The following is a 12015-nucleotide window of genomic DNA, read 5'->3' as shown; positions in this document are numbered from 1 at the left end:
TGAACATCAATGTTCAGGTCTTGCCACAGATTGGTTCATTCTAAAGCATGAATTTGCTTTGATCATGTCCTGGAGAGCTACTATCATGCGACTTTTAGATGCATCTCTTCACCAACAAACCTGAATCAAATGGTTGAATTCCCTCATCAGCATGTCCGTCAACTCTGCAGAGGCCTGAGGCAATGAGCAACTCATTTAAATCAGGCGTGTTGCAGAAAATGCATTTGAAAGTTTCAGGATTGTAGCTCTCAAGGACTGGACTTTGTTGCTGATGATCTGTACCATTCCATTGTAGTTTTAGAGTCCTTGTCCTGCTGAATGGTGAGCATCTGCACCATTCTCCAGTCTTTTGTATCCTCTAACAGGTTTTCTTCCAGGATTTCTCTGTATTTAGCGCCCTCCATTTTCCCATCAGCTTTTATCAGCTCCTCTGTCTCTGCCGAAGAAAAGCATCTCCTCATGATGCTGCCAATGGAATTTTTCATTTTAGGCATGGTGTGGTCAGTGTAGTAGTTTGATGTTTTGCAGATGTTTAGATGGCGCAAAACATCCATATTTATCTTGGAATAAAGTCAGATGGACAGAATTTGGTTTGCAACAATATTTCAAATGAGTCATCCAGCAACTGTTTAGTTGATCATTTACAAACTTTGATTATTTTGATTTGGTATGAAATTATTATGTTCCTTAAGATATCAGATTTCTTTTATTTATTCAAGTTATCTTTGTGCCAATCCGATGGTCTTGATGATTATTTCCTCAGACTTTCTGAATCTCTCCTTTGGACTTTTATTGCTTTATCCAGCATCCAGGAAAAACCTGGAAGCACCTTCAAAAAGGCCAGAGAAGTATTAATCATAAACTCTTTAAAAGATGACGGCAAAGTCTGGCTCTGTGCCTGGCCCTGTGCTTCACTGAGTTTCAGCAGGACACACAACACCATACAGAGGCATTCCACAGCTTTATTTAATCACGTGACGTGACAACAATGTAAAGCTGCACAGAACGATTTTACATGCCAAATTTAGCAAAGTGCATAATGTCAGCCCTTTGAAATCAGGAATGTTAAGATCTGCAGATACATGCTGTTTTCCCACAACCATATTTATTATAATGAAACATTCCATTTGTCAAAGAAGTCATAATTAAAGGAATTATTGTGGTGGTTGAGGCACATTTTCTCAATTTCTCTAGCATGTATTTACAGTATTTCTCTTAGTTTTTATGTGGGAGGTAGAAAAATAGGTTTAGGTACTTAAATCATTCATTCATCTTCTATACCGCGGGTCACGGGGGGGCTGGTGCCTATCTCCAGCAGTCTACAGGCGAAAGGCAGGGCAGACCCTGGACAGGTTGCCAATCCATCGCAGGGCAACACAAAGACATATAAGACAAACAACTATACACACACCTATGGCCAATTTAGAGAAACCACTTTACCTAACAGTCATGTTTTTTAACTGTGGGAGGAAGCCAGAGTACCTGGAGAGATCCCAAACATGCACAGGGAGAACATGCAAACTCCATGCAGAAAGACCCCCAGCCAGGAGTCAAACCTAGGACCGTCATGCTTCAAGGCAACAGTGTGACCAACTGCGCCACCGTGCAGTCCCATAATTAAATCAAAGAAAACAATTTGTGTTGCAGCAAGAGGCCTAGGCACCTTCTGTCCAAAACATTTTGTTTATAAGTAATTATCTCTAATGGAAGCTCTAGTAGTTATAAATAAAAACATTTTTATATGTCTTTATGTTGACTCACACAAAAAAAATACGTTTTAGTTACGTTTAATGTCCATCTGTGAGCAGAGCAGACGATGACAGAAAAAACTCAGATTTGACACCTTCCTGCATAAAGATCTGCAGAGATGAAGATGTGTTTATTTGCTCTAGGTTACATAAACACTAAGACTATTTCTTTTATTTTTTTTGTGTGTAGTTTTTTTCATAACACTGTCTACAATCTCTTTAAATCTTTCTGAACACAACCCTTTAAGTGCAGTGCAGGTCAAAGTTGTATTTGCAACTAATAGCAACCTAATACAGAGGTGGGCTCAAGTCATTACTTTATCCTCCAAGTCTCGAGGATAAAGTAATGACTCTCACATCTTTCCATTGAAGTCATTCCAATTTTGAGTCTGAAACAATTACTTTGACTAAATACATATTTAATAATAGTTTTCAAAAATGAGTGACATCGCAGGTTTATTTATTTGGTAGGATGAGCAGAAAGTGCAGCCGAGTTTATTTTGCATTTCACTGTGAACCGAACGACAACATAAGGATTTAGTAGTTTCTGCCCTTTTTTTTATACCCTACCCCTCCCTTATTGAAGCAATGCCTTTCAAAAAGGAAGGAGACTGTATGCATCTGTATGCTTTGTCTAATTAAGAGATGCTTTCTGGAAAACATAGAAAGCTTTCTAGAATTATTCAAATACAGTTAAAACCAGGTTTTAAGATGCACTGTATAAATACTATATGTCTGACATTAAATCAGAATAAACCTTTCCTGTTTGAGGTCAGTTAGGATTATCAACGTTATTTCTATTTGCTAAATGCCAGAATAATGAGAATGTTTTTTTTGCTTTCTTCAAATTCAGACGTTTACATATTTTAAGATTACCATGCCTTTAAAGAATTTGAAAACGTCCACGGCCTTTGTAAGCTTCTGATAGGTTAAGTCAAAACGAGGAAAAATTAAAAAAATCAGATGAGTTATCAGGAAGAGAACTGTGGACCTCCATGCGTCTGTTTCAACCTTTGTACAACTTCAGATGTCTGAAAGTGCCTATTTATACGTTTTAAGCAGTAATATGCTAGCATAAAAACCATGCAAATATCCAGGCATCATGCTGATTATGAACAAGATGGGAGACAAGATGAACTTGTTTTGGTGCCCATATGTGCAGATCATCCCCAGGACAAAAGCAAAGACCTTGTGAAGATGTTGGTTGAAGCTGCTAAGAGAGTTTCATTGTCCAGAGTGAAACAAGTCCTGCACCAACATGGGCTGAACAGGAAGAAGCCTTTGCTTCAAAAGCAATATGAAAAAGAACAAAACAGACTGTAGGATGGAGATATTAACATAATATTGTGTGAGTCTTTTGCTGCGGGTGGAATTGGTGTACTTTCAAAAATAGAGGGCATACCAAGGAAAGAACAGTATGTGGAAATATAGAAACATCTCAAGACATAAGCCAGGAAGTTAAAGATTGGGTATAAATGGGTTTTCCAAATTGGTGATCCTAAGCACAGCATTGCATTACCCACAAGGTTCCATAGAAAATTTGTAGGCAGAGCTGCAAAGGTGTGTTTTCGCATGGCAGCGTACAAACCTGATTCACTTACATCTGTTCTGTCAAGAGGAATGGTCCAAAATTCCAGCAAACATTGGTGACAAGCTTGTGGAAGGATACCCAGAAGGTTTGACCCAAGTCATAGAATTTAAAAGGCAAGATCTGTTAATTCTGGTATTTATAAAAAAACTTATTTTGGTGATCCTAACTGATTTAAAATAAGAAATAGTTTAGTTTGAATTAATGCTAATAAAAAAAATGATCATATTTTTATTTAGTGCCTGGTTTCAACTGGACTTTATGTGGGAACACAGACACACATGGCAGCTTCATTAATTGGAAACTTGAGAAATTATTTGTTCTAGAAAATGTTTTGTTAGATGCAGGAAATTAAATGTAAATTGCATTAAAGTAACTTTCGTTTAAAAATATTTCAGAGTTAAAGTTTTAATTTATTTACATTTTAGCAAGTTCAGTTATTTAAAAAATGATATTAAGATTGCATTTTGCAGACATGAAGGCGTCACTTTGCTGTGATGTGCTGATTTTCACCAGTTGCTTTATGTTTTTGAAACTGAGAACAAGAACAGGCAACAGTTTTGGTCATGTATGCAAAACCACTTTCCTGCCTCCATATTTTTAACAGCTTAGCTATTACGCTAACATTACCTAGAAATGAATCACTAGATGGACATAGTTTGATGATTGTGTACTGCAATTTGTTCCTTTGTCACTACCTCGCAATCACTACAAATCAAATGACCTTTGATTTCATTTTTTCTCTCCAAATGCCGCTAAATAACACTGCTGTTTTTCTTCATGCTTTTTATTCACAACTTCACTGGTTTTTGTGTCATATCTAGGGAATCTGGGTAGTTGGTATAAACTGGTTGTCAATGTTAGTTAATTGACATAATGCAAAAGGGACACACTTTTTGTTATCAGTCATATCAAGTTAAAAGGCTCAGGTCTAATAGAAGTCACAAGTCACTGGCCCCAAGTCTTTCGTGATTTCATTGTGTCGAGTCTAAAATGTTTAAAATTGTGATTGGAGTCCAAGTCATCTTATATAGAGACCACACACTGGTAACCCAACAGTAAAAGAACAGGAAAGAAAGTTTTAGTTTGCTTTTAATGACAGAAGGAAAGACTGGACTCTAAACAATTGCCTTAATTAGAGACACAGGGGAGCTTCCTTAAAGTGCACTTTATAATGTCATAACTTATCTACGCACAAATCAGGAATATAGCCACTTAAACAAGAAAAACACAAGCCTTTAGGTCATAAATAATTTCTAATGGCTCAAATTCACCATTTGTAAGGTGTCCCTCTCCCAGTAGACTATAAACCTATGCTGACACAGTTTCCACATCCTGCTTCAGTAATGAAAGCCTCAGCTGGAGATCGAGCGCAAGGCGGTATCAGAACAGCCCTCACTGTTTGTGTAGGCCACATTTGCTTCATATTTTCTCTTGGTGAGAGTCTTCGGCTGTCGAAAGCAGACCAAGGAAGATGAGATCAAACGGAGAACACATCAAAAGGATTTTATCAATGGTCCCCTGTAGTAGCAAAAGAAACAAGCCTGGATATCCGAATCCACTAGGAAAAAACAAAAGATTAACAATTAATTTTGTTAATTTTGCAGTGCCTTTCCAAAACATTTATACCACTTGGACTGCTTTACATTTTGTCATGTTACAGCTACATAGTTTAGTGTATTTTCTGCCAGTTGTAAAGTAGAAGTACAATGATACATGGTTTTCAGCATTTGTTTTGCAAATAAGAATCTGAAAAGTGTGGCGTGCATTGTTATTTTGCCTCCCTAATTACTTTGTTGAACCACCTTACATCTGCTTGAGTTAAAGGACTAAACATTTTCCCCCATTCTTTATTTCAAAATACCTTGAGCTTAGTCAGGTAAAAGGCAATCATCCCCACAGCATGATGCTGCCACCACCATGTTTCTATGGAGGTAGTGTGTTTGAGGTTATGCGCGGTGTTCTGCCAAATATAGTGATTTGCATGTTGGGCAAAAAGATCAATTTTGGTCATATTTAGCAGAAAACCTTCCTCCAAATGCTACATGGCTTGAAGCAAGCTGTAAACAGGCCTTTTAATTGCTTTCTTTGAACAATGATTTTCTTTAACTGCTAATCTTACAGAAATGCTCAATTTATACTGACATTGAATTACACACAGGTTGACTCATTTGACTAATTTATTTTGGGTATTAGTGTAAAAGGTCTTAATACATAAGCAAACCACACTTGTGTGAAAGAAAAACATGAAAACAATGCTTTGTTTTCTTTCCACTGAGAATGATGGTCTACAATATAAAGTACCAATTGAATTCGTTGGAGTTTGAGGTTGTAATGTAACTAAATGTGGAAAATGTTTAATAGGTAGGAATACTTTTGTATTGCTCTACTGCATTGCACTCTCCACATTGAGAGGAGCCAGTTGAGGTGGCTCGGGCATCTATACCGGATGCCTCCTGAACGCCTTCCTCGGGAGGTGTACCAGGCACGTCTCACCGGGAGGAGGCCCAGGGGACGACCCAGGACACGGTGGAGGGACTATGTCTCTCGGCTGGCCTGGGAACGCCTTGGGCTCCCCCCGGAGGAGCTGGAGGAGGTGTCTGGGGAGAGGGACGTCTAGGTGTCTCTGCTGAGTCTGCTGCCCCCGCGACCCGGTCCCGGATAAAGCTGAAGAAGACGAGTACGAGTACGAGTACTTTTGCAATGAACAGCATGTGTGTGTGTATTTTTTAGGAAGAGGGCCACAAAGAAGTGAGTTATCTAAAACATTTCCTAGAAGAGATTGTGAATTGTTTTTTGGCTTCTGAATCATTTAGTATTAGCACTGCAGCAGCAGATACTCAAAGTTCATTGTGGGGCAGACATCGCCAATCTCGGGTTTCTTAGGCAATGAGGTTTCAGCTTTTCTGGCCTGTTTTAACTCAATCATCAATTCCATCAAACAAAAACATCATTTCTGTTTTAAACATTTGCCCTGGAGTGTTATTAATGCAGGCATATTTTGTTTCCTCCACACTGAGGGAAAACTTTGTAGAAGGCGATGTTTTCCTTTTCTGTCATGGCAAATTCAATAACTCCACAGTTATCTCGACGAGTTGAACAACAAGTTTGACTTTTTCATAACTCTCTGGTGGGAGGGTTGTCTGTGAGCATATGTCTCGTTTCAGTCAGGATGCAATAGGCAATAAGAGTGCCAAGAAAATTGCACACATTCAGAAATAGTAATTGATTGTGAGGCAAAAGTGCAATGAAAATAAAAGTTCCAGCTTTGCACTTTTTTTTTTTCAAATGACAACAGAACTTTGAGGAAAAGCACTGACATTTTCATGCTTTATTAATGTTCTTGGCTTCCTAGTCTTTTACAAGTTTAAATACCAACAAATTCAACGCTCCATTATGCTTTTTAAAAGATTCATGTAACTTTAAAGTTGAAATTTGGATTTTAAGCAGACAGAACTGCTCTGAGTAGCTAAGTAACAATCTGACAATAACCATTCAGAAACAATGAATCACCATGACCCTGCAAAACACCTACATGTCAATAAAAGGGAAAAATGTGTCACATCAGACATCATTTTAGGAATGTGTTTTATTTGTTTCACAATTATTGGTTGGTTTATTGCTTAGGAATAGAGGTGTTATACCCCTGTGTTTAAAAGTGGTAGCAGTGAGGCAATGCATTTCTAATAAGAGATGACGGATTGTTGTTCGGCCACTAAATCATTTAGCATTAGAAGAACGTAAAAGCCAAATGTGGGACAGGCTTCTAGGCTTTTTTTATGCATCTGTGCCTCTGCGACATACTCCACTGCTCCACTTTTGCACTCCTCAGACAATCTTAGTCTTCATTTTTTGTCTTCTAAATGTATTGTTTTTTGCATTTTCCCCAAAATCTAGTTTTGTGCTACATTTCTTAGCATAGTTAATTGTACTAAACAACTCCCACATGTCATGTAGCTTGATCAGGGAAGTTTGTACTCCAGAAAGCTTATCAATAAGCATCAATATCAAGGCAAAGATGTTTCAGACAGTAAAAAATAAAAAGCAACTAAAACTAGAAAAGTGTCTTGTTACATTTTAAGGTTTGATGAAAATGTGTTCTAAGGTAATTGCCTTGATTTGCTTCAGTATTCTCACCCTTAATTGTTGTCATTCCGGGGTTTCCATTGTTCCATTGCGCTTTATGTATGGCTTTTTCTTATCATCAGCGTTATTCTGCCTGTAAGTGGACATATATAACATTATATTAATATGCAGTATTGAATGCATTTCCAGTTTTTGCCCAAAAAGCCTAGAAAAGCCCTCCTGATATGTAAAGTGCGTTGTAAAAGCATTCAACCCCCTTGTACTTTTATGCATTATGATGGTTTTATCATGGTTTTCAATTCCTTTCTTTTTTTTTTTTTACAAATACAGTCTATCTCAGTTCTTCTGAGTCAGTACTTTTTAGAGCCATTCTTTAGTTTATTTGCAGCTGCAATTCTTTTGAATGTCTTTTTGCACATCTGGAGACCTCTAGAACACTTACAACCTCTGGCCCACTTTCAATTCTTTTGTCTTCCAGGATTGTCCTGTATTTAGCTCCATCCACTTTCTCTGCAACTGTCAGTTCTTATCATCTTCCTTGTCCCTCCTGAAGGAAAGTGCCTGCACAGCATGATGCCACCACTGCCATGTTTCACAGTGGAGAAGATGTTGTAGGAAAATGTGCTGTGTTAAGTTAGTTCTACACAAAGGCAAAATTGCAAGTTGACCAAAAAGTTAACGTTCAGTCTAATCTGACTGAAGTACCTTCTTCCACATGTTGTTCTTCCACATTGGTTTATAACCTAACCCTGCTTAAAGCCTCTCACAAACCTCATCTCTGACCTGTCCGCTGTGTTCTTTGGTGTTCATGATGTTGTTTGTTCAAATATGTTCAGTTACATACCTCAGTATAATACTGGGATTAAATCACACAAAAACTATGTTTAATAATATGGTGAATTCAGATCCACAGGAATTTAAGCAAGTTAATCAGAATAAGAAGGCAAATGGACATCAACCTTTCCAGATTTTTACCTGTAAAAGAAAATGTAGGTTATGTATCATTTTCCTTTCCTTTCACAATTAACGCTTCACAAGCTAAACTGGTGGTGCCCCCGACCCCCCAACACCCCCACCAGCAGGAGACTGTCCTATGAAGAGAGCCATCTTATCCCTGTCAACAAACTGCCACAAATGATATTTCTGTATTCTTTTCATATTTTACAGCTCCATAAAAAGTTTACATGCTGGAAAAAGGCCTCATTAAAAAACAAGGTTCTTTTTTATCAGCTCCTAATTGTGAAAGCCACATGTTTACTGTGCTCCACGGTGCCATAACCACGTATCATTGTTTGCTATCGCTTGGAGAGTGTGTAAGTAGGCCTTGGGGGAAATAGGAAGATTGCACTTTGACTCAATTAGTAGCCATGAACTCAAGGGCTCTGCTATTTTCTCCTCTATTCATCTCCAGATTAGAAAAAACAGAATACATGGTTGTTATGAAGGCAGCCACTTAATCCACACACTGCTGATCAAGGCCAACCCTTAAATAATCACAGGACTTTTCAAATCAATGATGCAAATAAGTCCCCTCTTTCTGTTTCACACGCTCTCCTACGCATGAAACACATATGCCTTTTTTTGTATGTTTCTTGTACGTGTGAGTGTTCAGAATTCACTGAAAGGATGTTATCTATCTAGTTCCATGAACTATAAAGTGCTTCTTTCTTTATGTCTAAATCTAAAGACAAAACTAGTTTTAGAAAAAGAAAAAGAAAAACACTAGGTAACTGCAAACGCAGTGATGAAGTATTCTAAAAGGACCACCACATACTATTGTTATTATTGAAGGTGATTACGATTAGTACTCACGGCTTGATTTTGTTGGAGAACCTCTGCCGCAGGATGACAGCAATAGTGGTCAGGACCATCATGGTTGTGCACATGGTTCTACCTCCAAGTGTCTCCTGCCTTGGGGCCAGCTGCTGGTCTGTAACACCAAAGCTTCTTACTCCATTGAAAAATTTGAATGGTGCAGGGCAGAGATTGGGTCTGTAGCAGTCAGACTGTTCCTGCCTTGGCTCTCAATCGTGAATGGGGAGATTAGTACAGAGGATTAGCCAGGATCAAGGAGAGGGCTGGATCTTGCTGGAACGGCCAGGAGGCAAACAGAGTACGCTGTGTTATTTTGAAAACAGCCCACACCATGTTGTTAGCACAGCAAGCCAAATCAAGCTCGATGTTGCATTTGTGTTCAAGGAAGGACACCATTTTTGAAAAAGGTTTAGGAAAACATTACAACACATGTTCAACAAGTTGGTTCTATCTTTTCAATTAATACATTACATTACATAAGAAATCCTTGAGCTTTGCTTAAGGTCATGATATTAACCTTAAACACAATAGACATTCATGACATTCCAGGAGACAAAGAGCAAAGTTATAAGCATCTGTCATAAAAATCTGAAGAACATTGCAAATTTTGATACAAATCTGTCAACTAGTCATGATATGGTATGGGTTGGTATTTATGAATAGAAAATCAAACCAAATATGTAACATGATTACAGTTAAATATTGCTTTCTATAACATTTATTTTACCTTATTCCGATTTTAATTTCACTTCGTTAAGCAAAAATATAGAACCATCACAGCTAAATTTGGTAGAAGCTTTTCAAGAGCTTCTGTGCAAAATATAATTCCAGTTCTGCTCTTTGTAGAGAAGGAATGGCGGCGAAAGGCGGAGGTGGGGGGGCAATGAGTAAATCTGACATTGTGTCCAACAAACTAATTAGCTAACATCTTGGATAGCTTGCTTGTAGTTAGCTGCTAAAAAACACTTTTAGCTTTTCAAATGTAGTATTAAAACAGTGTTATCTTAATAAAAGTTAGAGGTTGTGCCCTTTTAGTTTTATAACCATAACTGTGGATTTTTATTTACAAACAGAAATCCTTAAAAAAAAGCCAAATCTGTCTGTTTATAAACCGAGAGAAAAGCAAACCATCAACAGTGTGCAGCAACACGTTTGGGGAATGGGAACATTGCATGGTTTTAGCTTCACACTGCTGAACAAAAATACAGTCCCTCCCGCACTTTCTATGGCTATCATTAATGGGACTTTAAACCACAAGAATTGGATTAGGGACAATTTATTGCAGCTTTAAAATTGTAACCATGGTGTATCTTGATACCAGTAAACAGCCACTTCTTACTGTCAACATTAGAGCCAGTTACTGTGTTGTGAAAATTATTTGTCCCAGTATAGATATTTTTCTGTTTTTTTTTTTTTTGTCAAACTGTTTATGTTTTAGATCATCAAAACACATTTAATATCAGACAAAGATAATCTGAGTAAATACAAAAGGGGCTTTTCAGATGATTATTTTATTTAAGGGAAACAAGGCTATCCGTACCAGCATCAGTGTTATGATTTGGGGTTTTTTGGTTTCTGGTTTTTTCTTATGTTTTTCACAGTTAAGGTTTTGACTCGTTCTTTTGTTTATTATTCTTCTTCTTCTCAGATTTTGAATCATGCTTCTGTTATTTTCCTGGTCATGTTTTAGTCTTGTTCATGTTTTGTCCAGTTTGGTTTTGTTTGTATATAAGAGTCTCCGTTTTTGCCGCAGCCACGTTTTGTTCTGTCTGTCAATTAAGTTTATTCTGCTCAACTGCTTCAAGTTAATTTGTCTCCTTGCTCCACCTGGTTTTCACTCCATATACACACCTGTTCAGTTAGTTGTCTCGGAAACATTCTCAAACCAAGTCTTGTTTTTTTTTATCATGCCATGCCTGTCTTGCCTGCCCGTTTGTTTTGTTCCTGCCTCCTGTAGTGAGGGAGTTTTTTGTTATTAAATCTTTTGCATTTACCGTCATGCTGCCTTCTGGTCTGCATTCTGGGGTCCTATATCTTGCAAACCGTAACAGTCAGCCCATGTGTAAAAGGCATTTTCCACTGTGGTAGCCATGAGTTAACTGTGATCAGCCACATCCCTACCTGATTACTGCCAGACCTATAGAATTAAGAAGCATATTAAATAGAACCTGTATGACAGTATGAAGTGGGTTAAAAGATCTCAAAAAGCGACACATCATGCTCCAACTCAGTGAACCACAGGAAAACCAATTTTCCACCAATAGAGAAAAAAATGTAACCTTAGTAAACCGCCCCCAGGATTGGTCAGTCAGCCAAAATTAGTACAATAGTGCAATGACTCATCCAGGAGAAAACAAACAAAAAAAAAAAAAAAACAATATCTAGAACCCAGTTTTGGGTGGGTGTTCAGGATTCTATAAGAAAATGGCATCCAGGGGAGAGTAGTAAGGCAAAAACCATTGCTGACCACAAAAAAATCACAAAGGCTCATGAAAAACCTCTGAACTGGGGACTGACTAGACAAAAGTTGAACTTTTTGGAAGGCATAACATCATTATAGGTAGGTATTACATCAGAAGAAAATTTTAAGAAGTAGTGTGATGATCTGGGGTTGATTTGCTGCTTCAGGACCTCAGGATGGCGTGCTGTAACTGATGGATCCATAAATTAGGCTCTCTGCCACATTTGATTCTAGGAAATGTTATGCAGCGGGACAATAATTTAAAGAAACCTAGCAAGTGCACATCTGAATGGGTCAAAAACCAAAAAAACCAAAAA

The 12015-nt window shown here is 37.8% G+C and overlaps 1 long non-coding RNA gene across 1 annotated transcript; it reads right to left on the bottom strand.

The window, feature by feature from the left end:
- Nucleotides 1-4410: 4410 nt before the first annotated feature.
- On the bottom strand, nucleotides 4411-9677 carry LOC124863972. Its single transcript, XR_007037227.1, has 3 exons — nucleotides 9235-9677; nucleotides 7474-7555; nucleotides 4411-4897 (listed from the first exon to the last, which is right to left on the bottom strand). It is a non-coding gene; the product is annotated as an uncharacterized LOC124863972 (long non-coding RNA).
- Nucleotides 9678-12015: the final 2338 nt, after the last annotated feature.

The sequence above is a fragment of the Girardinichthys multiradiatus genome, chromosome Y (genome assembly GCF_021462225.1).
Source record: "Girardinichthys multiradiatus isolate DD_20200921_A chromosome Y, DD_fGirMul_XY1, whole genome shotgun sequence".
NCBI lineage: Eukaryota > Metazoa > Chordata > Actinopteri > Cyprinodontiformes > Goodeidae > Girardinichthys > Girardinichthys multiradiatus.
Note: the sequence above shows the minus strand (reverse complement) of the source record. Positions and strands in the feature narration are given on the sequence as shown.